At 35.8% G+C, this 24,857-nt stretch overlaps 23 non-coding genes across 23 annotated transcripts; all 23 read right to left on the bottom strand.

Annotated features, from left to right (window-relative positions):
• Positions 1-788: 788 nt before the first annotated feature.
• On the bottom strand, positions 789-949 carry LOC122821141. The gene has a single exon (XR_006368948.1). It is a non-coding gene; the product is annotated as a U1 spliceosomal RNA (small nuclear RNA).
• Positions 950-1,861: 912 nt separating this feature from the next.
• LOC122821142 lies at positions 1,862-2,020 on the bottom strand. Its single transcript, XR_006368949.1, has one exon. It is a non-coding gene; the product is annotated as a U1 spliceosomal RNA (small nuclear RNA).
• Positions 2,021-2,932: 912 nt separating this feature from the next.
• Positions 2,933-3,095, bottom strand: LOC122821128. The gene has a single exon (XR_006368936.1). It is a non-coding gene; the product is annotated as a U1 spliceosomal RNA (small nuclear RNA).
• Positions 3,096-4,004: 909 nt separating this feature from the next.
• On the bottom strand, positions 4,005-4,167 carry LOC122821117. Its single transcript, XR_006368926.1, has one exon. It is a non-coding gene; the product is annotated as a U1 spliceosomal RNA (small nuclear RNA).
• Positions 4,168-5,079: 912 nt separating this feature from the next.
• Positions 5,080-5,242, bottom strand: LOC122821116. The gene has a single exon (XR_006368925.1). It is a non-coding gene; the product is annotated as a U1 spliceosomal RNA (small nuclear RNA).
• A 915-nt stretch (positions 5,243-6,157) lies between these two features.
• On the bottom strand, positions 6,158-6,319 carry LOC122821139. Its single transcript, XR_006368946.1, has one exon. It is a non-coding gene; the product is annotated as a U1 spliceosomal RNA (small nuclear RNA).
• A 905-nt stretch (positions 6,320-7,224) lies between these two features.
• LOC122821120 lies at positions 7,225-7,387 on the bottom strand. Its single transcript, XR_006368928.1, has one exon. It is a non-coding gene; the product is annotated as a U1 spliceosomal RNA (small nuclear RNA).
• A 906-nt stretch (positions 7,388-8,293) lies between these two features.
• Positions 8,294-8,456, bottom strand: LOC122821115. Its single transcript, XR_006368924.1, has one exon. It is a non-coding gene; the product is annotated as a U1 spliceosomal RNA (small nuclear RNA).
• Positions 8,457-9,368: 912 nt separating this feature from the next.
• On the bottom strand, positions 9,369-9,531 carry LOC122821114. Its single transcript, XR_006368923.1, has one exon. It is a non-coding gene; the product is annotated as a U1 spliceosomal RNA (small nuclear RNA).
• A 919-nt stretch (positions 9,532-10,450) lies between these two features.
• LOC122821127 lies at positions 10,451-10,613 on the bottom strand. The gene has a single exon (XR_006368935.1). It is a non-coding gene; the product is annotated as a U1 spliceosomal RNA (small nuclear RNA).
• A 910-nt stretch (positions 10,614-11,523) lies between these two features.
• Positions 11,524-11,686, bottom strand: LOC122821113. Its single transcript, XR_006368922.1, has one exon. It is a non-coding gene; the product is annotated as a U1 spliceosomal RNA (small nuclear RNA).
• A 911-nt stretch (positions 11,687-12,597) lies between these two features.
• Positions 12,598-12,760, bottom strand: LOC122821112. Its single transcript, XR_006368921.1, has one exon. It is a non-coding gene; the product is annotated as a U1 spliceosomal RNA (small nuclear RNA).
• A 914-nt stretch (positions 12,761-13,674) lies between these two features.
• Positions 13,675-13,837, bottom strand: LOC122821126. The gene has a single exon (XR_006368934.1). It is a non-coding gene; the product is annotated as a U1 spliceosomal RNA (small nuclear RNA).
• A 912-nt stretch (positions 13,838-14,749) lies between these two features.
• LOC122821125 lies at positions 14,750-14,912 on the bottom strand. The gene has a single exon (XR_006368933.1). It is a non-coding gene; the product is annotated as a U1 spliceosomal RNA (small nuclear RNA).
• A 918-nt stretch (positions 14,913-15,830) lies between these two features.
• LOC122821140 lies at positions 15,831-15,987 on the bottom strand. The gene has a single exon (XR_006368947.1). It is a non-coding gene; the product is annotated as a U1 spliceosomal RNA (small nuclear RNA).
• Positions 15,988-16,898: 911 nt separating this feature from the next.
• LOC122821132 lies at positions 16,899-17,060 on the bottom strand. Its single transcript, XR_006368940.1, has one exon. It is a non-coding gene; the product is annotated as a U1 spliceosomal RNA (small nuclear RNA).
• Positions 17,061-17,963: 903 nt separating this feature from the next.
• LOC122821111 lies at positions 17,964-18,126 on the bottom strand. Its single transcript, XR_006368920.1, has one exon. It is a non-coding gene; the product is annotated as a U1 spliceosomal RNA (small nuclear RNA).
• Positions 18,127-19,038: 912 nt separating this feature from the next.
• On the bottom strand, positions 19,039-19,199 carry LOC122821138. The gene has a single exon (XR_006368945.1). It is a non-coding gene; the product is annotated as a U1 spliceosomal RNA (small nuclear RNA).
• Positions 19,200-20,111: 912 nt separating this feature from the next.
• LOC122821134 lies at positions 20,112-20,274 on the bottom strand. Its single transcript, XR_006368942.1, has one exon. It is a non-coding gene; the product is annotated as a U1 spliceosomal RNA (small nuclear RNA).
• Positions 20,275-21,188: 914 nt separating this feature from the next.
• Positions 21,189-21,351, bottom strand: LOC122821118. Its single transcript, XR_006368927.1, has one exon. It is a non-coding gene; the product is annotated as a U1 spliceosomal RNA (small nuclear RNA).
• Positions 21,352-22,268: 917 nt separating this feature from the next.
• Positions 22,269-22,431, bottom strand: LOC122821131. Its single transcript, XR_006368939.1, has one exon. It is a non-coding gene; the product is annotated as a U1 spliceosomal RNA (small nuclear RNA).
• A 918-nt stretch (positions 22,432-23,349) lies between these two features.
• On the bottom strand, positions 23,350-23,509 carry LOC122821143. Its single transcript, XR_006368950.1, has one exon. It is a non-coding gene; the product is annotated as a U1 spliceosomal RNA (small nuclear RNA).
• A 915-nt stretch (positions 23,510-24,424) lies between these two features.
• Positions 24,425-24,587, bottom strand: LOC122821122. The gene has a single exon (XR_006368930.1). It is a non-coding gene; the product is annotated as a U1 spliceosomal RNA (small nuclear RNA).
• Positions 24,588-24,857: the final 270 nt, after the last annotated feature.

Here is a 24,857-nt window from a genome sequence, read left to right as displayed (position 1 = left end):
ACTCAGAGAATATAAAAAAAATATGAAAAACTGAAAATAAGAAACTTAGAAAAACTCAGAAGTGTTAAAATTGTATACTTTTCAAGCTAGCTTCAGAAACTTTAAGCTACAGCTAACATAGCCTGACAGTAATGCTAGGCTAGTTAGCATAGCCACAAATGGCTGTGGATAAACAGTTTCACTGTAACTCCAAGATGTTTCCTCTATTAGCAAATTTACCAGCACAAACATGAGTGATTGACAGCGTTAAGCCCCGCCTCCTGGTTCTGATTAGTTGTTTGTACTGGAAGCACTGGGAGTAGGCGGTGCAGCTGGATTATTTCAGATTGTCATTTTTATTGAGGTGCAATACAGCCATTTGAGGCTGAAATGATATAAAAAAGGAGTAGTACATTTTTCACTCAGATTTTAAGATTAGTCTCAGAAATTTTCTAGAAATTTTATTTTGACATTTTTGACTTTTAAGAAAAATAAATTAAAATAAAATTCCAAGAGAATTTCTGAATTGAATTTCAAAATTTGAGAATTTTGCCAGAATTTATTTTTTTAATCTGTGATGGCCCTGTCACACCTCCTAAAGATTATATTGACATAACAATGAAATAAGTTTAAAATATATTACTTATTGCTGCTTTAATGACTAGTTTGACCAATTAGCTGATTGTCAGAATAAAGCGAGTCGAAAGTAATATTTAAAGCAGGCAGTTTTGAGTATATGGTTCTGTCTTTAACATAATGTATAGATCTGTTCAGACAGTGTCTGATTATTTATCATTTAACATTAATACCAGGGGAGGCCTGACGCAGTCCCCCACTACCATAAATTGTGCAGTTGAGATTCTCCCATGTGGAGAATTCACAGAGGTCAGATCGCCGCAGTGCAATGGCTGATCCTCACCCTGGGCGATCCACCTACAGGATCATGGAGTCACCCCTGCCAGGTAAGTATGCTGTTCATTCCTCTGACTGACGATTAGCAACTTCACACATCTGGTTCTGACTCACGGTGGGAAATAAAATATTCCCTGAGTCACTTTAGGATTTAACGTTTAAGTAAACACAATCAGAAACTCAGAGAATATGAAAAAAGTATGAAAAACTGAAAATACGAAATTTAGAAAAACACAGAAGTGTTAAAATTGTATACTTTTCAAGCTAGCTTCAGAAACTTTCTTTAAGCTACAGCTAACATAGCCTGACAGTAATGCTAGGCTAGTTAGCATAGCCACAAATGGCTGTGGATAAACAGTTTCACTGTAACTCCAAGATGTTTCCTCTATTAGCAAATTTGCCAGCACAAACATGAGTGATTGACAGCGTTAAGCCCCGCCTCCTGGTTCTGATTGGTTGTTTGTACTGGAAGCACTGGGAGTAGGCGGTGCAGCTGGATTATTTCAGATTGTCATTTTTATTGAGGTGCAATACAGCCATTTGAGGCTGAAATTATATAAAAAAGGAGTAGTACATTTTCACTCAGATTTTAAGATAAGTCTCAGAAATTTTCTAGAAATTTTATTTTGACATTTTTGACTTTTAAGAAAAATAAATTAAAATAAAATTCCATGAGAATTTCTTAATTGACTTTCAAAATTTGAGTATTTTGACAGAATTTATTTTTTTAATCTGTGATGGCCCTGTCATACCTCCTAAAGATTATATTGACATAACAATGAAATAAGTTTAAAATATATTACTTATTGCTGCTTTAATTACTGGTTTGACCAATTAGCTGATTGTCAGAATAAAGCGAGTCTAAAGTAATATTTAAAGCAGGCAGTTTTGAGTATATGATTCTGTCTTTAACATAATGTATAGATCAGTTCAGACAGTGTCTGATTATTTATCATTTAACATTAATACCAGGGGAGAGCGAGCATGATCCCCACTACCATAAATTGTGCAGTTGAGATTCTCCCATGTGGAGAATTCACAGAGGTCAGATCGCCGCAGTGCAATGGCTGATCCTCATCCTGGGCGATCCACCTACAGGATCATGGAGTCACCCCTGCCAGGTAAGTATGCTGTTCATTCCTCTGACTGACGATTAGCAACTTCACACATCTGGTTCCGACTCACGGTGGGAAATAAAATATTCCCTGAGTCACTTTAGGATTAAACATTTAAATAAACACCATCAGAAACTCAGAGAATATAAAAAAAATATGAAAAACTGAAAATAAGAAACTTAGAAAAACTCAGAAGTGTTAAAATTGTATACTTTTCAAGCTAGCTTCAGAAACTTTCTTTAAGCTACAGCTAACATAGCCTGACAGTAATGCTAGGCTAGTTAGCATAGCCACAAATGGCTGTGGATAAACAGTTTCACTGTAACTCCAAGATGTTTCCTCTATTAGCAAATTTACCAGCACAAACATGAGTGATTGACAGCGCTAAGCCCCGCCTCCTGGTTCTGATTAGTTGTTTGTACTGGAAGCACTGGGAGTAGGCGGTGCAGCTGGATTATTTCAGATTGTCATTTTTATTGAGGTGCAATACAGCCATTTGAGGCTGAAATGATATAAAAAAGGAGTAGTACATTTTTCACTCAGATTTTAAGATTAGTCTCAGAAATTTTCTAGAAATTTTATTTTGACATTTTTGACTTTTAAGAAAAATAAATTAAAATAAAATTCCATGAGAATTTCTGAATTGAATTTCAAAATTTGAGAATTTTGCCAGAATTTATTTTTTTAATCTGTGATGGCCCTGTCACACCTCCTAAAGATTATATTGACATAACAATGAAATAAGTTTAAAATATATTACTTATTGCTGCTTTAATTACTGGTTTGACCAATTAGCTGATTGTCAGAATAAAGCGAGTCGAAAGTAATATTTAAAGCAGGCAGTTTTGAGTATATGGTTCTGTCTTTAACATAATGTATAGATCAGTTCAGACAGTGTCTGATTTTTTATCATTTAACATTAATACCAGGGGAGAGCGCGAACGCAGTCCCCCACTACCATAAATTGTGCAGTTGAGATTCTCCCATGTGGAGAATTCACAGAGGTCAGATCGCCGCAGTGCAATGGCTGATCCTCATCCTGGGCGATCCACCTACAGGATCATGGAGTCACCCCTGCCAGGTAAGTATGCTGTTCATTCCTCTGACTGACGATTAGCAACTTCACACATCTGGTTCCGACTCACGGTGGGAAATAAAATATTCCCTGAGTCACTTTAGGATTAAACATTTAAATAAACACCATCAGAAACTCAGAGAATATGAAAAAAATATGAAAAACTGAAAATAAGAAATTTAGAAAAACACAGAAGTGTTAAAATTGTATACTTTTCAAGCTAGCTTCAGAAACTTTCTTTAAGCTACAGCTAACATAGCCTGACAGTAATGCTAGGCTAGTTAGCATAGCCACAAATGGCTGTGGATAAACAGTTTCACTGTAACTCCAAGATGTTTCCTCTATTAGCAAATTTACCAGCACAAACATGAGTGATTGACAGCGTTAAGCCCCGCCTCCTGGTTCTGATTGGTTGTTTGTACTGGAAGCACTGGAGTAGTGCAGCTGGATTATTTCAGATTGTGTCATTTTTATTGAGGTGCAATACAGCCATTTGAGGCTGAAATTATATAAAAAAGGAGTAGTACATTTTTCACTCAGATTTTAAGATTAGTCTCAGAAATTTTCTAGAAATTTTATTTTGACATTTTTGACTTTTAAGAAAAATAAATTAAAATAAAATTCCATGAGAATTTCTTAATTGACTTTCAAAATTTGAGTATTTTGACAGAATTTATTTTTTTAATATATCATGGCCCTGTCACACCTCCTAAAGATTATATTGACATAACAATGAAATAAGTTTAAAATATATTACTTATTGCTGCTTTAATGACTAGTTTGACCAATTAGCTGATTGTCAGAATAAAGCGAGTCTAAAGTAATATTTAAAGCAGGCAGTTTTCAGTATATGATTCTGTCTTTAACATAATGTATAGATCTGTTCAGACAGTGTCTGATTATTTATCATTTAACATTAATACCAGGGGAGAGCGCGAACGCAGTCCCCCACTACCATAAATTGTGCAGTTGAGATTCTCCCATGTGGAGAATTCACAGAGGTCAGATCGCCGCAGTGCAATGGCTGATCCTCACCCTGGGCGATCCACCTACAGGATCATGGAGTCACCCCTGCCAGGTAAGTATGCTGTTCATTCCTCTGACTGACGATTAGCAACTTCACACATCTGGTTCCGACTCACGGTGGGAAATAAAATATTCCCTGAGTCACTTTAGGATTAAACATTTAAATAAACACCATCAGAAACTCAGAGAATATAAAAAAAATATGAAAAACTGAAAATAAGAAACTTAGAAAAACTCAGAAGTGTTAAAATTGTATACTTTTCAAGCTAGCTTCAGAAACTTTCTTTAAGCTACAGCTAACATAGCCTGACAGTAATGCTAGGCTAGTTAGCATAGCCACAAATGGCTGTGGATAAACAGTTTCACTGTAACTCCAAGATGTTTCCTCTATTAGCAAATTTACCAGCACAAACATGAGTGATTGACAGCGTTAAGCCCCGCCTCCTGGTTCTGATTAGTTGTTTGTACTGGAAGCACTGGGAGTAGGCGGTGCAGCTGGATTATTTCAGATTGTCATTTTTATTGAGGTGCAATACAGCCATTTGAGGCTGAAATGATATAAAAAAGGAGTAGTACATTTTTCACTCAGATTTTAAGATTAGTCTCAGAAATTTTCTAGAAATTTTATTTTGACATTTTTGACTTTTAAGAAAAATAAATTAAAATAAAATTCCAAGAGAATTTCTGAATTGAATTTCAAAATTTGAGAATTTTGCCAGAATTTATTTTTTAAATCTGTGATGGCCCTGTCACACCTCCTAAAGATTATATTGACATAACAATGAAATAAGTTTAAAATATATTACTTATTGCTGCTTTAATGACTGGTTTGACCAATTAGCTGATTGTCAGAATAAAGCGAGTCGAAAGTAATATTTAAAGCAGGCAGTTTTCAGTATATGATTCTGTCTTTAACATAATGTATAGATCAGTTCAGACAGTGTCTGATTATTTATCATTTAACATTAATACCAGGGGAGAGCGCGAACGCAGTCCCCCACTACCATAAATTGTGCAGTTGAGATTCTCCCATGTGGAGAATTCACAGAGGTCAGATCGCCGCAGTGCAATGGCTGATCCTCACCCTGGGCGATCCACCTACAGGATCATGGAGTCACCCCTGCCAGGTAAGTATGCTGTTCATTCCTCTGACTGACGATTAGCAACTTCACACATCTGGTTCCGACTCACGGTGGGAAATAAAATATTCCCTGAGTCACTTTAGGATTAAACATTTAAATAAACACCATCAGAAACTCAGAGAATATGAAAAAAATATGAAAAACTGAAAATACGAAATTTAGAAAAACACAGAAGTGTTAAAATTGTATACTTTTCAAGCTAGCTTCAGAAACTTTCTTTAAGCTACAGCTAACATAGCCTGACAGTAATGCTAGGCTAGTTAGCATAGCCACAAATGGCTGTGGATAAACAGTTTCACTGTAACTCCAAGATGTTTCCTCTATTAGCAAATTTACCAGCACAAACATGAGTGATTGACAGCGTTAAGCCCCGCCTCCTGGTTCTGATTGGTTGTTTGTACTGGAAGCACTGGGAGTGTGCAGCTGGATTATTTCAGATTGTGTCATTTTTATTGAGGTGCAATACAGCCATTTGAGGCTGAAATTATATAAAAAAGGAGTAGTACATTTTTCACTCAGATTTTAAGATTAGTCTCAGAAATTTTCTAGAAATTTTATTTTGACATTTTTGACTTTTAAGAAAAATAAATTAAAATAAAATTCCATGAGAATTTCTTAATTGACTTTCAAAATTTGAGTATTTTGACAGAATTTATTTTTTTAATATATCATGGCCCTGTCACACCTCCTAAAGATTATATTGACATAACAATGAAATAAGTTTAAAATACTGTATATTACTTATTGCTGCTTTAATTACTGGTTTGACCAATTAGCTGATTGTCAGAATAAAGCGAGTCTAAAGTAATATTTAAAGCAGGCAGTTTTCAGTATATGATTCTGTCTTTAACATAATGTATAGATCTGTTCAGACAGTGTCTGATTATTTATCATTTAACATTAATACCAGGGGAGAGCGCGAGCATGATCCCCACTACCATAAATTGTGCAGTTGAGATTCTCCCATGTGGAGAATTCACAGAGGTCAGATCGCCCGCAGTGCAATGGCTGATCCTCATCCTGGGCGATCCACCTACAGGATCATGGAGTCACCCCTGCCAGGTAAGTATGCTGTTCATTCCTCTGACTGACGATTAGCAACTTCACACATCTGGTTCCGACTCACGGTGGGAAATAAAATATTCCCTGAGTCACTTTAGGATTAAACATTTAAATAAACACCATCAGAAACTCAGAGAATATAAAAAAAATATGAAAAACTGAAAATAAGAAACTTAGAAAAACTCAGAAGTGTTAAAATTGTATACTTTTCAAGCTAGCTTCAGAAACTTTCTTTAAGCTACAGCTAACATAGCCTGACAGTAATGCTAGGCTAGTTAGCATAGCCACAAATGGCTGTGGATAAACAGTTTCACTGTAACTCCAAGATGTTTCCTCTATTAGCAAATTTACCAGCACAAACATGAGTGATTGACAGCGTTAAGCCCCGCCTCCTGGTTCTGATTAGTTGTTTGTACTGGAAGCACTGGGAGTAGGCGGTGCAGCTGGATTATTTCAGATTGTCATTTTTATTGAGGTGCAATACAGCCATTTGAGGCTGAAATGATATAAAAAAGGAGTAGTACATTTTTCACTCAGATTTTAAGATTAGTCTCAGAAATTTTCTAGAAATTTTATTTTGACATTTTTGACTTTTAAGAAAAATAAATTAAAATAAAATTCCAAGAGAATTTCTGAATTGAATTTCAAAATTTGAGAATTTTGCCAGAATTTATTTTTTTAATCTGTGATGGCCCTGTCACACCTCCTAAAGATTATATTGACATAACAATGAAATAAGTTTAAAATATATTACTTATTGCTGCTTTAATGACTAGTTTGACCAATTAGCTGATTGTCAGAATAAAGTCAGTAATATTTAAAGCAGGCAGTTTTGAGTATATGGTTCTGTCTTTAACATAATGTATAGATCTGTTCAGACAGTGTCTGATTATTTATCATTTAACATTAATACCAGGGGAGAGCGCGAACGCAGTCCCCCACTACCATAAATTGTGCAGTTGAGATTCTCCCATGTGGAGAATTCACAGAGGTCAGATCGCCGCAGTGCAATGGCTGATCCTCACCCTGGGCGATCCACCTACAGGATCATAGAGTCACCCCTGCCAGGTAAGTATGCTGTTCATTCCTCCGACTGACGATTAGCAACTTCACACATCTGGTTCTGACTCACGGTGGGAAATAAAATATTCCCTGAGTCACTTTAGGATTTAACGTTTAAGTAAACACAATCAGAAACTCAGAGAATATGAAAAAAGTATGAAAAACTGAAAATACGAAATTTAGAAAAACACAGAAGTGTTAAAATTGTATACTTTTCAAGCTAGCTTCAGAAACTTTCTTTAAGCTACAGCTAACATAGCCTGACAGTAATGCTAGGCTAGTTAGCATAGCCACAAATGGCTGTGGATAAACAGTTTCACTGTAACTCCAAGATGTTTCCTCTATTAGCAAATTTACCAGCACAAACATGAGTGATTGACAGCGTTAAGCCCCGCCTCCTGGTTCTGATTGGTTGTTTGTACTGGAAGCACTGGGAGTAAGCTGGATTATTTCAGATTGTGTCATTTTTATTGAGGTGCAATACAGCCATTTGAGGCTGAAATTATATAAAAAAGGAGTAGTACATTTTTCTCTCAGATTTTAAGATTAGTCTCAGAAATTTTCTAGAAATTTTATTTTGACATTTTTGACTTTTAAGAAAAATAAATTACAATAAAATTCCATGAGAATTTCTGAATTGACTTTCAAAATATGAGGATTTTGCCAGAATTTATTTTTTTAATCTGTGATGGCCCTGTCACACCTCCTAAAGATTATATTGACATAACAATGAAATAAGTTTAAAATATATCTCTTATTGCTGCTTTAATTACTGGTTTGACCAATTAGCTGATTGTCAGAATAAAGCGAGTCTAAAGTAATATTTAAAGCAGGCAGTTTTGAGTATATGATTCTGTCTTTAACATAATGTATAGATCAGTTCAGACAGTGTCTGATTATTTATCATTTAACATTAATACCAGGGGAGAGCGCGAACGCAGTCCCCCACTACCATAAATTGTGCAGTTGAGATTCTCCCATGTGGAGAATTCACAGAGGTCAGATCGCCGCAGTGCAATGGCTGATCCTCACCCTGGGCGATCCACCTACAGGATCATGGAGTCACCCCTGCCAGGTAAGTATGCTGTTCATTCCTCTGACTGACGATTAGCAACTTCACACATCTGGTTCCGACTCACGGTGGGAAATAAAATATTCCCTGAGTCACTTTAGGATTAAACATTTAAATAAACACCATCAGAAACTCAGAGAATATAAAAAAAATATGAAAAACTGAAAATAAGAAACTTAGAAAAACTCAGAAGTGTTAAAATTGTATACTTTTCAAGCTAGCTTCAGAAACTTTCTTTAAGCTACAGCTAACATAGCCTGACAGTAATGCTAGGCTAGTTAGCATAGCCACAAATGGCTGTGGATAAACAGTTTCACTGTAACTCCAAGATGTTTCCTCTATTAGCAAATTTACCAGCACAAACATGAGTGATTGACAGCGTTAAGCCCCGCCTCCTGGTTCTGATTAGTTGTTTGTACTGGAAGCACTGGGAGTAGGCGGTGCAGCTGGATTATTTCAGATTGTCATTTTTATTGAGGTGCAATACAGCCATTTGAGGCTGAAATGATATAAAAAAGGAGTAGTACATTTTTCACTCAGATTTTAAGATTAGTCTCAGAAATTTTCTAGAAATTTTATTTTGACATTTTTGACTTTTAAGAAAAATAAATTAAAATAAAATTCCAAGAGAATTTCTGAATTGAATTTCAAAATTTGAGAATTTTGCCAGAATTTATTTTTTTAATCTGTGATGGCCCTGTCACACCTCCTAAAGATTATATTGACATAACAATGAAATAAGTTTAAAATATATTACTTATTGCTGCTTTAATGACTGGTTTGACCAATTAGCTGATTGTCAGAATAAAGCGAGTCGAAAGTAATATTTAAAGCAGGCAGTTTTCAGTATATGATTCTGTCTTTAACATAATGTATAGATCAGTTCAGACAGTGTCTGATTATTTATCATTTAACATTAATACCAGGGGAGAGCGCGAACGCAGTCCCCCACTACCATAAATTGTGCAGTTGAGATTCTCCCATGTGGAGAATTCACAGAGGTCAGATCGCCGCAGTGCAATGGCTGATCCTCACCCTGGGCGATCCACCTACAGGATCATGGAGTCACCCCTGCCAGGTAAGTATGCTGTTCATTCCTCTGACTGACGATTAGCAACTTCACACATCTGGTTCCGACTCACGGTGGGAAATAAAATATTCCCTGAGTCACTTTAGGATTAAACATTTAAATAAACACCATCAGAAACTCAGAGAATATGAAAAAAATATGAAAAACTGAAAATACGAAATTTAGAAAAACACAGAAGTGTTAAAATTGTATACTTTTCAAGCTAGCTTCAGAAACTTTCTTTAAGCTACAGCTAACATAGCCTGACAGTAATGCTAGGCTAGTTAGCATAGCCACAAATGGCTGTGGATAAACAGTTTCACTGTAACTCCAAGATGTTTCCTCTATTAGCAAATTTACCAGCACAAACATGAGTGATTGACAGCGTTAAGCCCCGCCTCCTGGTTCTGATTGGTTGTTTGTACTGGAAGCACTGGGAGTAGGCGGTGCAGCTGGATTATTTCAGATTGTGTCATTTTTATTGAGGTGCAATACAGCCATTTGAGGCTGAAATTATATAAAAAAGGAGTAGTACATTTTTCACTCAGATTTTAAGATTAGTCTCAGAAATTTTCTAGAAATTTTATTTTGACATTTTTGACTTTTAAGAAAAATAAATTAAAATAAAATTCCATGAGAATTTCTTAATTGACTTTCAAAATTTGAGTATTTTGACAGAATTTATTTTTTTAATATATCATGGCCCTGTCACACCTCCTAAAGATTATATTGACATAACAATGAAATAAGTTTAAAATACTGTATATTACTTATTGCTGCTTTAATTACTGGTTTGACCAATTAGCTGATTGTCAGAATAAAGCGAGTCTAAAGTAATATTTAAAGCAGGCAGTTTTCAGTATATGATTCTGTCTTTAACATAATGTATAGATCTGTTCAGACAGTGTCTGATTATTTATCATTTAACATTAATACCAGGGGAGAGCGCGAACGCAGTCCCCCACTACCATAAATTGTGCAGTTGAGATTCTCCCATGTGGAGAATTCACAGAGGTCAGATCGCCGCAGTGCAATGGCTGATCCTCATCCTGGGCGATCCACCTACAGGATCATGGAGTCACCCCTGCCAGGTAAGTATGCTGTTCATTCCTCTGACTGACGATTAGCAACTTCACACATCTGGTTCCGACTCACGGTGGGAAATAAAATATTCCCTGAGTCACTTTAGGATTAAACATTTAAATAAACACCATCAGAAACTCAGAGAATATAAAAAAAATATGAAAAACTGAAAATAAGAAACTTAGAAAAACTCAGAAGTGTTAAAATTGTATACTTTTCAAGCTAGCTTCAGAAACTTTCTTTAAGCTACAGCTAACATAGCCTGACAGTAATGCTAGGCTAGTTAGCATAGCCACAAATGGCTGTGGATAAACAGTTTCACTGTAACTCCAAGATGTTTCCTCTATTAGCAAATTTACCAGCACAAACATGAGTGATTGACAGCGTTAAGCCCCGCCTCCTGGTTCTGATTAGTTGTTTGTACTGGAAGCACTGGGAGTAGGCGGTGCAGCTGGATTATTTCAGATTGTCATTTTTATTGAGGTGCAATACAGCCATTTGAGGCTGAAATGATATAAAAAGGAGTAGTACATTTTTCACTCAGATTTTAAGATTAGTCTCAGAAATTTTCTAGAAATTTTATTTTGACATTTTGACTTTTAAGAAAAATAAATTAAAATAAAATTCCAAGAGAATTTCTGAATTGAATTTCAAAATTTGAGAATTTTGCCAGAATTTATTTTTTTAATCTGTGATGGCCCTGTCACACCTCCTAAAGATTATATTGACATAACAATGAAATAAGTTTAAAATATATTACTTATTGCTGCTTTAATGACTAGTTTGACCAATTAGCTGATTGTCAGAATAAAGCGAGTCGAAAGTAATATTTAAAGCAGGCAGTTTTGAGTATATGGTTCTGTCTTTAACATAATGTATAGATCTGTTCAGACAGTGTCTGATTATTTATCATTTAACATTAATACCAGGGGAGAGCGCGAACGCAGTCCCCCACTACCATAAATTGTGCAGTTGAGATTCTCCCATGTGGAGAATTCACAGAGGTCAGATCGCCGCAGTGCAATGGCTGATCCTCACCCTGGGCGATCCACCTACAGGATCATGGAGTCACCCCTGCCAGGTAAGTATGCTGTTCATTCCTCTGACTGACGATTAGCAACTTCACACATCTGGTTCTGACTCACGGTGGGAAATAAAATATTCCCTGAGTCACTTTAGGATTTAACGTTTAAGTAAACACAATCAGAAACTCAGAGAATATGAAAAAAGTATGAAAAACTGAAAATACGAAATTTAGAAAAACACAGAAGTGTTAAAATTGTATACTTTTCAAGCTAGCTTCAGAAACTTTCTTTAAGCTACAGCTAACATAGCCTGACAGTAATGCTAGGCTAGTTAGCATAGCCACAAATGGCTGTGGATAAACAGTTTCACCGTAACTCCAAGATGTTTCCTCTATTAGCAAATTTGCCAGCACAAACATGAGTGATTGACAGCGTTAAGCCCCGCCTCCTGGTTCTGATTGGTTGTTTGTACTGGAAGCACTGGGAGTAGGCGGTGCAGCTGGATTATTTCAGATTGTCATTTTTATTGAGGTGCAATACAGCCATTTGAGGCTGAAATTATATAAAAAAGGAGTAGTACATTTTCACTCAGATTTTAAGATAAGTCTCAGAAATTTTCTAGAAATTTTATTTTGACATTTTTGACTTTTAAGAAAAATAAATTAAAATAAAATTCCATGAGAATTTCTTAATTGACTTTCAAAATTTGAGTATTTTGACAGAATTTATTTTTTTAATCTGTGATGGCCCTGTCATACCTCCTAAAGATTATATTGACATAACAATGAAATAAGTTTAAAATATATTACTTATTGCTGCTTTAATTACTGGTTTGACCAATTAGCTGATTGTCAGAATAAAGCGAGTCTAAAGTAATATTTAAAGCAGGCAGTTTTCAGTATATGATTCTGTCTTTAACATAATGTATAGATCAGTTCAGACAGTGTCTGATTTTTTATCATTTAACATTAATACCAGGGGAGAGCGCGAACGCAGTCCCCCACTACCATAAATTGTGCAGTTGAGATTCTCCCATGTGGAGAATTCACAGAGGTCAGATCGCCGCAGTGCAATGGCTGATCCTCACCCTGGGCGATCCACCTACAGGATCATGGAGTCACCCCTGCCAGGTAAGTATGCTGTTCATTCCTCTGACTGACGATTAGCAACTTCACACATCTGGTTCTGACTCACGGTGGGAAATAAAATATTCCCTGAGTCACTTTAGGACTTAACATTTAAATAAACACCATCAGAAACTCAGAGAATATGAAAAAAATATGAAAAACTGAAAATAAGAAATTTAGAAAAACACAGAAGTGTTAAAATTGTATACTTTTCAAGCTAGCTTCAGAAACTTTCTTTAAGCTACAGCTAACATAGCCTGACAGTAATGCTAGGCTAGTTAGCATAGCCACAAATGGCTGTGGATAAACAGTTTCACTGTAACTCCAAGATGTTTCCTCTATTAGCAAATTTACCAGCACAAACATGAGTGATTGACAGCGTTAAGCCCCGCCTCCTGGTTCTGATTGGTTGTTTGTACTGGAAGCACTGGGAGTAGGCGGTGCAGCTGGATTATTTCAGATTGTGTCATTTTTATTGAGGTGCAATACAGCCATTTGAGGCTGAAATTATATAAAAAAGGAGTAGTACATTTTTCTCTCAGATTTTAAGATTAGTCTCAGAAATTTTCTAGAAATTTTATTTTGACATTTTTGACTTTTAAGAAAAATAAATTACAATAAAATTCCATGAGAATTTCTGAATTGACTTTCAAAATATGAGGATTTTGCCAGAATTTATTTTTTTAATCTGTGATGGCCCTGTCACACCTCCTAAAGATTATATTGACATAACAATGAAATAAGTTTAAAATATATCTCTTATTGCTGCTTTAATTACTGGTTTGACCAATTAGCTGATTGTCAGAATAAAGCGAGTCTAAAGTAATATTTAAAGCAGGCAGTTTTCAGTATATGATTCTGTCTTTAACATAATGTATAGATCAGTTCAGACAGTGTCTGATTATTTATCATTTAACATTAATACCAGGGGAGAGCGCGAACGCAGTCCCCCACTACCATAAATTGTGCAGTTGAGATTCTCCCATGTGGAGAATTCACAGAGGTCAGATCGCCGCAGTGCAATGGCTGATCCTCATCCTGGGCGATCCACCTACAGGATCATGGAGTCACCCCTGCCAGGTAAGTATGCTGTTCATTCCTCTGACTGACGATTAGCAACTTCACACATCTGGTTCCGACTCACGGTGGGAAATAAAATATTCCCTGAGTCACTTTAGGATTAAACATTTAAATAAACACCATCAGAAACTCAGAGAATATAAAAAAAATATGAAAAACTGAAAATAAGAAACTTAGAAAAACTCAGAAGTGTTAAAATTGTATACTTTTCAAGCTAGCTTCAGAAACTTTCTTTAAGCTACAGCTAACATAGCCTGACAGTAATGCTAGGCTAGTTAGCATAGCCACAAATGGCTGTGGATAAACAGTTTCACTGTAACTCCAAGATGTTTCCTCTATTAGCAAATTTACCAGCACAAACATGAGTGATTGACAGCGTTAAGCCCCGCCTCCTGGTTCTGATTAGTTGTTTGTACTGGAAGCACTGGGAGTAGGCGGTGCAGCTGGATTATTTCAGATTGTCATTTTTATTGAGGTGCAATACAGCCATTTGAGGCTGAAATGATATAAAAAAGGAGTAGTACATTTTTCACTCAGATTTTAAGATTAGTCTCAGAAATTTTCTAGAAATTTTATTTTGACATTTTTGACTTTTAAGAAAAATAAATTAAAATAAAATTCCAAGAGAATTTCTGAATTGAATTTCAAAATTTGAGAATTTTGCCAGAATTTATTTTTTTAATCTGTGATGGCCCTGTCACACCTCCTAAAGATTATATTGACATAACAATGAAATAAGTTTAAAATATATCTCTTATTGCTGCTTTAATTACTGGTTTGACCAATTAGCTGATTGTCAGAATAAAGCGAGTCTAAAGTAATATTTAAAGCAGGCAGTTTTCAGTATATGATTCTGTCTTTAACATAATGTATAGATCAGTTCAGACAGTGTCTGATTATTTATCATTTAACATTAATACCAGGGGAGAGCGCGAACGCAGTCCCCCACTACCATAAATTGTGCAGTTGAGATTCTCCCATGTGGAGAATTCACAGAGGTCAGATCGCCGCAGTGCAATGGCTGATCCTCATCCTGGGCGATCCACCTACAGGATCATGGAGTCACCCCTGCCAGGTAAGTATGCTGTTCATTCCTCTGACTGACGATTAGCAACTTCACACATCTGGTTCCGACTCACGGTGGGAAATAAAATATTCCCTGAGTCACTTTAGGATTAAACATTTAAATAAACACCATCAGAAACTCAGAGAATATAAAAAAAATATGAAAAACTGAAAATAAGAAACTTAGAAAAACTCAGAAGTGTTAAAATTGTATACTTTTCAAGCTAGCTTCAGAAACTTTCTTTAAGCTACAGCTAACATAGCCTGACAGTAATGCTAGGCTAGTTAGCATAGCCACAAATGGCTGTGGATAAACAGTTTCACTGTAACTCCAAGATGTTTCCTCTATTAGCAAATTTACCAGCACAAACATGAGTGATTGACAGCGTTAAGCCCCGCCTCCTGGTTCTGATTAGTTGTTTGTACTGGAAGCACTGGGAGTAGGCGGTGCAGCTGGATTATTTCAGATTGTCATTTTTATTGAGGTGCAATACAGCCATTTGAGGCTGAAATGATATAAAAAAGGAGTAGTACATTTTTCACTCAGATTTTAAGATTAGTCTCAGAAATTTTCTAGAAATTTTATTTTGACATTTTTGACTTTTAAGAAAAATAAATTAAAATAAAATTCCATGAGAATTTCTTAATTGACTTTCAAAATTTGAGTATTTTGACAGAATTTATTTTTTTAATATATCATGGCCCTGTCACACCTCCTAAAGATTATATTGACATAACAATGAAATAAGTTTAAAATACTGTATATTACTTATTGCTGCTTTAATTACTGGTTTGACCAATTAGCTGATTGTCAGAATAAAGCGAGTCTAAAGTAATATTTAAAGCAGGCAGTTTTCAGTATATGATTCTGTCTTTAACATAATGTATAGATCTGTTCAGACAGTGTCTGATTATTTATCATTTAACATTAATACCAGGGGAGCGCGAACGATCCCCACTACCATAAATTGTGCAGTTGAGATTCTCCCATGTGGAGAATTCACAGAGGTCAGATCGCCGCAGTGCAATGGCTGATCCTCATCCTGGGCGATCCACCTACAGGATCATGGAGTCACCCCTGCCAGGTAAGTATGCTGTTCATTCCTCTGACTGACGATTAGCAACTTCACACATCTGGTTCCGACTCACGGTGGAAATAAAATATTCCCTGAGTCACTTTAGGATTAAACATTTAAATAAACACCATCAGAAACTCAGAGAATATAAAAAAAATATGAAAAACTGAAAATAAGAAACTTAGAAAAACTCAGAAGTGTTAAAATTGTATACTTTTCAAGCTAGCTTCAGAAACTTTCTTTAAGCTACAGCTAACATAGCCTGACAGTAATGCTAGGCTAGTTAGCATAGCCACAAATGGCTGTGGATAAACAGTTTCACTGTAACTCCAAGATGTTTCCTCTATTAGCAAATTTACCAGCACAAACATGAGTGATTGACAGCGTTAAGCCCCGCCTCCTGGTTCTGATTAGTTGTTTGTACTGGAAGCACTGGGAGTAGGCGGTGCAGCTGGATTATTTCAGATTGTCATTTTTATTGAGGTGCAATACAGCCATTTGAGGCTGAAATGATATAAAAAAGGAGTAGTACATTTTTCACTCAGATTTTAAGATTAGTCTCAGAAATTTTCTAGAAATTTTATTTTGACATTTTTGACTTTTAAGAAAAATAAATTAAAATAAAATTCCAAGAGAATTTCTGAATTGAATTTCAAAATTTGAGAATTTTGCCAGAATTTATTTTTTTAATCTGTGATGGCCCTGTCACACCTCCTAAAGATTATATTGACATAACAATGAAATAAGTTTAAAATATATTACTTATTGCTGCTTTAATGACTAGTTTGACCAATTAGCTGATTGTCAGAATAAAGCGAGTCGAAAGTAATATTTAAAGCAGGCAGTTTTGAGTATATGGTTCTGTCTTTAACATAATGTATAGATCTGTTCAGACAGTGTCTGATTATTTATCATTTAACATTAATACCAGGGGAGAGCGCGAACGCAGTCCCCCACTACCATAAATTGTGCAGTTGAGATTCTCCCATGTGGAGAATTCACAGAGGTCAGATCGCCGCAGTGCAATGGCTGATCCTCACCCTGGGCGATCCACCTACAGGATCATGGAGTCACCCTGCCAGGTAAGTATGCTGTTCATTCCTCTGACTGACGATTAGCAACTTCACACATCTGGTTCTGACTCACGGTGGGAAATAAAATATTCCCTGAGTCACTTTAGGATTTAACGTTTAAGTAAACACAATCAGAAACTCAGAGAATATGAAAAAGTATGAAAAACTGAAAATAAATTTAGAAAAACACAGAAGTGTTAAAATTGTATACTTTTCAAGCTAGCTTCAGAAACTTTCTTTAAGCTACAGCTAACATAGCCTGACAGTAATGCTAGGCTAGTTAGCATAGCCACAAATGGCTGTGGATAAACAGTTTCACTGTAACTCCAAGATGTTTCCTCTATTAGCAAATTTGCCAGCACAAACATGAGTGATTGACAGCGTTAAGCCCCGCCTCCTGGTTCTGATTGGTTGTTTGTACTGGAAGCACTGGGAGTAGGTGCAGCTGGATTATTTCAGATTGTCATTTTTATTGAGGTGCAATACAGCCATTTGAGGCTGAAATTATATAAAAAGGAGTAGTACATTTTCACTCAGATTTTAAGATAAGTCTCAGAAATTTTCTAGAAATTTTATTTTGACATTTTTGACTTTTAAGAAAAATAAATTAAAATAAAATTCCATGAGAATTTCTTAATTGACTTTCAAAATTTGAGTATTTTGACAGAATTTATTTTTTTAATCTGTGATGGCCCTGTCATACCTCCTAAAGATTATATTGACATAACAATGAAATAAGTTTAAAATATATTACTTATTGCTGCTTTAATTACTGGTTTGACCAATTAGCTGATTGTCAGAATAAAGCGAGTCTAAAGTAATATTTAAAGCAGGCAGTTTTCAGTATATGATTCTGTCTTTAACATAATGTATAGATCAGTTCAGACAGTGTCTGATTTTTTATCATTTAACATTAATACCAGGGGAGAGCGCGAACGCAGTCCCCCACTACCATAAATTGTGCAGTTGAGATTCTCCCATGTGGAGAATTCACAGAGGTCAGATCGCCGCAGTGCAATGGCTGATCCTCACCCTGGGCGATCCACCTACAGGATCATGGAGTCACCCCTGCCAGGTAAGTATGCTGTTCATTCCTCTGACTGACGATTAGCAACTTCACACATCTGGTTCTGACTCACGGTGGGAAATAAAATATTCCCTGAGTCACTTTAGGACTTAACATTTAAATAAACACCATCAGAAACTCAGAGAATATGAAAAAAATATGAAAAACTGAAAATAAGAAATTTAGAAAAACAGAAGTGTTAAAATTGTATACTTTTCAAGCTAGCTTCAGAAACTTTCTTTAAGCTACAGCTAACATAGCCTGACAGTAATGCTAGGCTAGTTAGCATAGCCACAAATGGCTGTGGATAAACAGTTTCACTGTAACTCCAAGATGTTTCCTCTATTAGCAAATTTACCAGCACAAACATGAGTGATTGACAGCGTTAAGCCCCGCCTCCTGGTTCTGATTGGTTGTTTGTACTGGAAGCACTGGGAGTAGGCGGTGCAGCTGGATTATTTCAGATTGTGTCATTTTTATTGAGGTGCAATACAGCCATTTGAGGCTGAAATTATATAAAAAAGGAGTAGTACATTTTTCTCTCAGATTTTAAGATTAGTCTCAGAAATTTTCTAGAAATTTTATTTTGACATTTTTGACTTTTAAGAAAAATAAATTACAATAAAATTCCATGAGAATTTCTGAATTGACTTTCAAAATATGAGGATTTTGCCAGAATTTATTTTTTTAATCTGTGATGGCCCTGTCACACCTCCTAAAGATTATATTGACATAACAATGAAATAAGTTTAAAATATATCTCTTATTGCTGCTTTAATTACTGGTTTGACCAATTAGCTGATTGTCAGAATAAAGCGAGTCTAAAGTAATATTTAAAGCAGGCAGTTTTCAGTATATGATTCTGTCTTTAACATAATGTATAGATCAGTTCAGACAGTGTCTGATTATTTATCATTTAACATTAATACCAGGGGAGAGCGAACGCAGTCCCCCACTACCATAAATTGTGCAGTTGAGATTCTCCCATGTGGAGAATTCACAGAGGTCAGATCGCCGCAGTGCAATGGCTGATCCTCATCCTGGGCGATCCACCTACAGGATCATGGAGTCACCCCTGCCAGGTAAGTATGCTGTTCATTCCTCTGACTGACGATTAGCAACTTCACACATCTGGTTCCGACTCACGGTGGGAAATAAAATATTCCCTGAGTCACTTTAGGATTAAACATTTAAATAAACACCATCAGAAACTCAGAGAATATAAAAAAAATATGAAAAACTGAAAATAAGAAACTTAGAAAAACTCAGAAGTGTTAAAATTGTATACTTTTCAAGCTAGCTTCAGAAACTTTCTTTAAGCTACAGCTAACATAGCCTGACAGTAATGCTAGGCTAGTTAGCATAGCCACAAATGGCTGTGGATAAACAGTTTCACTGTAACTCCAAGATGTTTCCTCTATTAGCAAATTTACCAGCACAAACATGAGTGATTGACAGCGTTAAGCCCCGCCTCCTGGTTCTGATTAGTTGTTTGTACTGGAAGCACTGGGAGTAGGCGGTGCAGCTGGATTATTTCAGATTGTCATTTTTATTGAGGTGCAATACAGCCATTTGAGGCTGAAATGATATAAAAAAGGAGTAGTACATTTTTCACTCAGATTTTAAGATTAGTCTCAGAAATTTTCTAGAAATTTTATTTTGACATTTTTGACTTTTAAGAAAAATAAATTAAAATAAAATTCCAAGAGAATTTCTGAATTGAATTTCAAAATTTGAGAATTTTGCCAGAATTTATTTTTTTAATCTGTGATGGCCCTGTCACACCTCCTAAAGATTATATTGACATAACAATGAAATAAGTTTAAAATATATTACTTATTGCTGCTTTAATGACTGGTTTGACCAATTAGCTGATTGTCAGAATAAAGCGAGTCTAAAGTAATATTTAAAGCAGGCAGTTTTCAGTATATGATTCTGTCTTTAACATAATGTATAGATCAGTTCAGACAGTGTCTGATTATTTATCATTTAACATTAATACCAGGGGAGAGCGCGAACGCAGTCCCCGACTACCATAAATTGTGCAGTTGAGATTCTCCCATGTGGAGAATTCACAGAGGTCAGATCGCCGCAGTGCAATGGCTGATCCTCACTCTGGGCGATCCACCTACAGGATCATGGAGTCACCCCTATCAGGTAAGTATGCTGTTCATTCCTCTGACTGACGATTAGCAATTTCACACATCTGGTTCTGACTCACGGTGGAAAATAAAATATTCCCTGAGTCACTTTAGGATTTAACGTTTAAATAAACACAATCAGAAACTGAGAGAATATGAAAAAAATATGAAAAACTGAAAATAAGAAATTTAGAAAAACACAGAAGTGTTAAAATTGTATACTTTTCAAGCTAGCTTCAGAAACTTTCTTTAAGCTACAGCTAACATAGCCTGACAGTAATGCTAGGCTAGTTAGCATAGCCACAAATGGCTGTGGATAAACAGTTTCACTGTAACTCCAAGATGTTTCCTCTATTAGCAAATTTACCAGCACAAACATGAGTGATTGACAGCGTTAAGCCCCGCCTCCTGGTTCTGATTGGTTGTTTGTACTGGAAGCACTGGGAGTAGGCGGTGCAGCTGGATTATTTCAGATTTTGTCATTTTTATTGAGGTGCAATACAGCCATTTGAGGCTGAAATGATATAAAAAAGGAGTAGTACATTTTTCACTCAGATTTTAAGATTAGTCTCAGAAATTTTCTAGAAATTTTATTTTGACATTTTTGACTTTTAAGAAAAATAAATTACAATAAAATTCCATGAGAATTTCTTAATTGACTTTCAAAATTTGAGGATTTTGCCAGAATTTATTTTTTTAATCTGTGATGGCCCTGTCACACCTCCTAAAGATTATATTGACATAACAATGAAATAAGTTTAAAATATATTGCTTATTGCTGCTTTAATTACTGGTTTGACCAATTAGCTGATTGTCAGAATAAAGCGAGTCCAAAGTAATATTTAAAGCAGGCAGTTTTGAGTATATGATTCTGTCTTTAACATAATGTATAGATCAGTGCAGACAGTGTCTAATTTTTTATCATCTAACATTAATACCAGGGGAGAGCGCGAACGCTGTCCCCCACTACCATAAATTGTGCAGTTGAGATTCTCCCATGTGGAGAATTCACAGAGGTCAGATCGCCGCAGTGCAATGGCTGATCCTCACCCTGGGCGATCCACCTACAGGATCATAGAGTCACCCCTGCCAGGTAAGTATGCTGTTCATTCCTCTGACTGACGATTAGCAACTTCACACATCTGGTTCCGACTCACGGTGGGAAATAAAATATTCCCTGAGTCACTTTAGGATTAAACATTTAAATAAACACAATCAGAAACTCAGAGAATATGAAAAAAAATATGAAAAACTGAAAATAAGAAACTTAGAAAAACACAGAAGTGTTAAAATTGTATACTTTTCAAGCTAGCTTCATAAACTTTCTTTAAGCTACAGCTAACATAGCCTGACAGTAATGCTAGGCTAGTTAGCATAGCCACAAATGGCTGTGGATAAACAGTTTCACTGTAACTCCAAGATGTTTCCTCTATTAGCAAATTTGCCAGCACAAACATGAGTGATTGACAGCGTTAAGCCCCGCCTCCTGGTCCTGATTAGTTGTTTGTACTGGAAGCACTGGGAGTAGGCGGTGCAGCTGGATTATTTCAGATTATGTGTCATTTTTATTGAGGTGCAATACAGCCATTTGAGGCTGAAATGATATAAAAAAGGAGTAGTACATTTTTCACTCAGATTTTAAGATTAGTCTCAGAAATTTTCTAGAAATTTTATTTTGACATTTTTGACTTTTAAGAAAAATAAATTAAAATAAAATTCCATGAGAATTTCTGAATTGACTTTCAAAATTTGAGGATTTTGCCAGAATTTATTTTTTTAATCTGTGATGGCCCTGTCACACCTCCTAAAGATTATATTGACATAACAATGAAATAAGTTTAAAATATATTACTTATTGCTGCTTTAATGACTGGTTTGACCAATTAGCTGATTGTCAGAATAAAGCGAGTCTAAAGTAATATTTAAAGCAGGCAGTTTTGAGTATATGATTCTGTCTTTAACATAATGTATAGATCAGTTCAGACAGTGTCTGATTATTTATCATTTAACATTAATACCAGGGGAGAGCGCGAACGCAGTCCCCCACTACCATAAATTGTGCAGTTGAGATTCTCCCATGTGGAGAATTCACAGAGGTCAGATCGCCGCAGTGCAATGGCTGATCCTCACTCTGGGCAATCCACCTACAGGATCATGGAGTCACCCCTATCAGGTAAGTATGCTGTTCATTCCTCTGACTGACGATTAGCAACTTCACACATCTGGTTCCGACTCACGGTGGGAAATAAAATATTCCCTGAGTCACTTTAGGATTAAACATTTAAATAAACACCATCAGAAACTCAGAGAATATGAAAAAAAAATATGAAAAACTGAAAATAAGAAACTTAGAAAAACTCAGAAGTGTTAAAATTGTATACTTTTCAAGCTAGCTTCAGAAACTTTCTTTAAGCTACAGCTAACATAGCCTGACAGTAATGCTAGGCTAGTTAGCATAGCCACAAATGGCTGTGGATAAACAGTTTCACTGTAACTCCAAGATGTTTCCTCTATTAGCAAATTTACCAGCACAAACATGAGTGATTGACAGCGTTAAGCCCCGCCTCCTGGTTCTGATTGGTTGTTTGTACTGGAAGCACTGGGAGTAGGCGGTGCAGCTGGATTATTTCAGATTATGTGTCATTTTAATTGAGGTGCAATACAGCCATTTGAGGCTGAAATGATATAAAAAAGGAGTAGTACATTTTTCATTCAGATTTTAAGATTAGTCTCAGAAATTTTCTAGAAATTTTATTTTGACATTTTTGACTTTTAAGAAAAATAAATTAAAATAAAATTCCATGAGAATTTCTGAATTGACTTTCAAAATTTGAGAATTTTGCCAGAATTTATTTTTTTAATCTGTGATGGCCCTGTCACACCTCCTAAAGATTATATTGACATAACAATGAAATAAGTTTAAAATATATTGCTTATTGCTGCTTTAATTACTGGTTTGACCAATTAGCTGATTGTCAGAATAAAGCGAGTCCAAAGTAATATTTAAAGCAGGCAGTTTTGAGTATATGATTCTGTCTTTAACATAATGTATAGATCAGTGCAGACAGTGTCTAATTTTTTATCATCTAACATTAATACCAGGGAGGCCTTGACGCTGTCCCCACTACCATAAATTGTGCAGTTGAGATTCTCCCATGTGGAGAATTCACAGAGGTCAGATCGCCGCAGTGCAATGGCTGATCCTCACCCTGGGCGATCCACCTACAGGATCATAGAGTCACCCCTGCCAGGTAAGTATGCTGTTCATTCCTCTGACTGACGATTAGCAACTTCACACATCTGGTTCTGACTCACGGTGGGAAATAAAATATTCCCTGAGTCACTTTAGGATTAAACATTTAAATAAACACAATCAGAAACTCAGAGAATATGAAAAAAAATATGAAAAACTGAAAATAAGAAACTTAGAAAAACACAGAAGTGTTAAAATTGTATACTTTTCAAGCTAGCTTCATAAACTTTCTTTAAGCTACAGCTAACATAGCCTGACAGTAATGCTAGGCTAGTTAGCATAGCCACAAATGGCTGTGGATAAACAGTTTCACTGTAACTCCAAGATGTTTCCTCTATTAGCAAATTTACCAGCACAAACATGAGTGATTGACAGCGTTAAGCCCTGCCTCCTGGTTCTGATTGGTTGTTTGTACTGGAAGCACTGGGAGTAGGCGGTGCAGCTGGATTATTTCAGATTTTGTCATTTTTATTGAGGTGCAATACAGCCATTTGAGGCTGAAATGATATAAAAAAGGAGTAGTACATTTTTCACTCAGATTTTAAGATTAGTCTCAGAAATTTTCTAGAAATTTTATTTTGACATTTTTGACTTAAGAAAAAATAAATTAAAATAAAATTCCAAGAGAATTTCTTGAATTGAATTTCAAAATGAGGAATTTTCGCAGAAATTTATTTTTTTAATCTGTGATGGCCCTGTCACACCTCCTAAAGATTATATTGACATAACAATGAAATAAGTTTAAAATATATTGCTTATTGCTGCTTTAATTACTGGTTTGACCAATTAGCTGATTGTCAGAATAAAGCGAGTCCAAAGTAATATTTAAAGCAGGCAGTTTTGAGTATATGATTCTGTCTTTAACATAATGTATAGATCAGTGCAGACAGAGTCTAATTTTTTATCATCTAACATTAATACCAGGGGAGAGCGCGAACGCTGTCCCCCACTACCATAAATTGTGCAGTTGAGATTCTCCCATGTGGAGAATTCACAGAGGTCAGATCGCCGCAGTGCAATGGCTGATCCTCACCCTGGGCGATCCACCTACAGGATCATGGAGTCACCCCTGCCAGGTAAGTATGCTGTTCATTCCTCTGACTGACGATTAGCAACTTCACACATCTGGTTCCGACTCACGGTGGGAAATAAAATATTCCCTGAGTCTCTTTAGGATTAAACATTTAAATAAACACAATCAGAAACTCAGAGAATATGAAAAAAAATATGAAAAACTGAAAATAAGAAACTTAGAAAAACACAGAAGTGTTAAAATTGTATACTTTTCAAGCTAGCTTCATAAACTTTCTTTAAGCTACAGCTAACATAGCCTGACAGTAATGCTAGGCTAGTT

The sequence above is a fragment of the Gambusia affinis genome, linkage group LG18 (genome assembly GCF_019740435.1).
Source record: "Gambusia affinis linkage group LG18, SWU_Gaff_1.0, whole genome shotgun sequence".
Lineage (NCBI taxonomy): Eukaryota > Metazoa > Chordata > Actinopteri > Cyprinodontiformes > Poeciliidae > Gambusia > Gambusia affinis.
The sequence above is the reverse complement of the archived record's forward strand: the minus strand, read 5'-3'. Positions and strand labels throughout refer to the sequence as shown.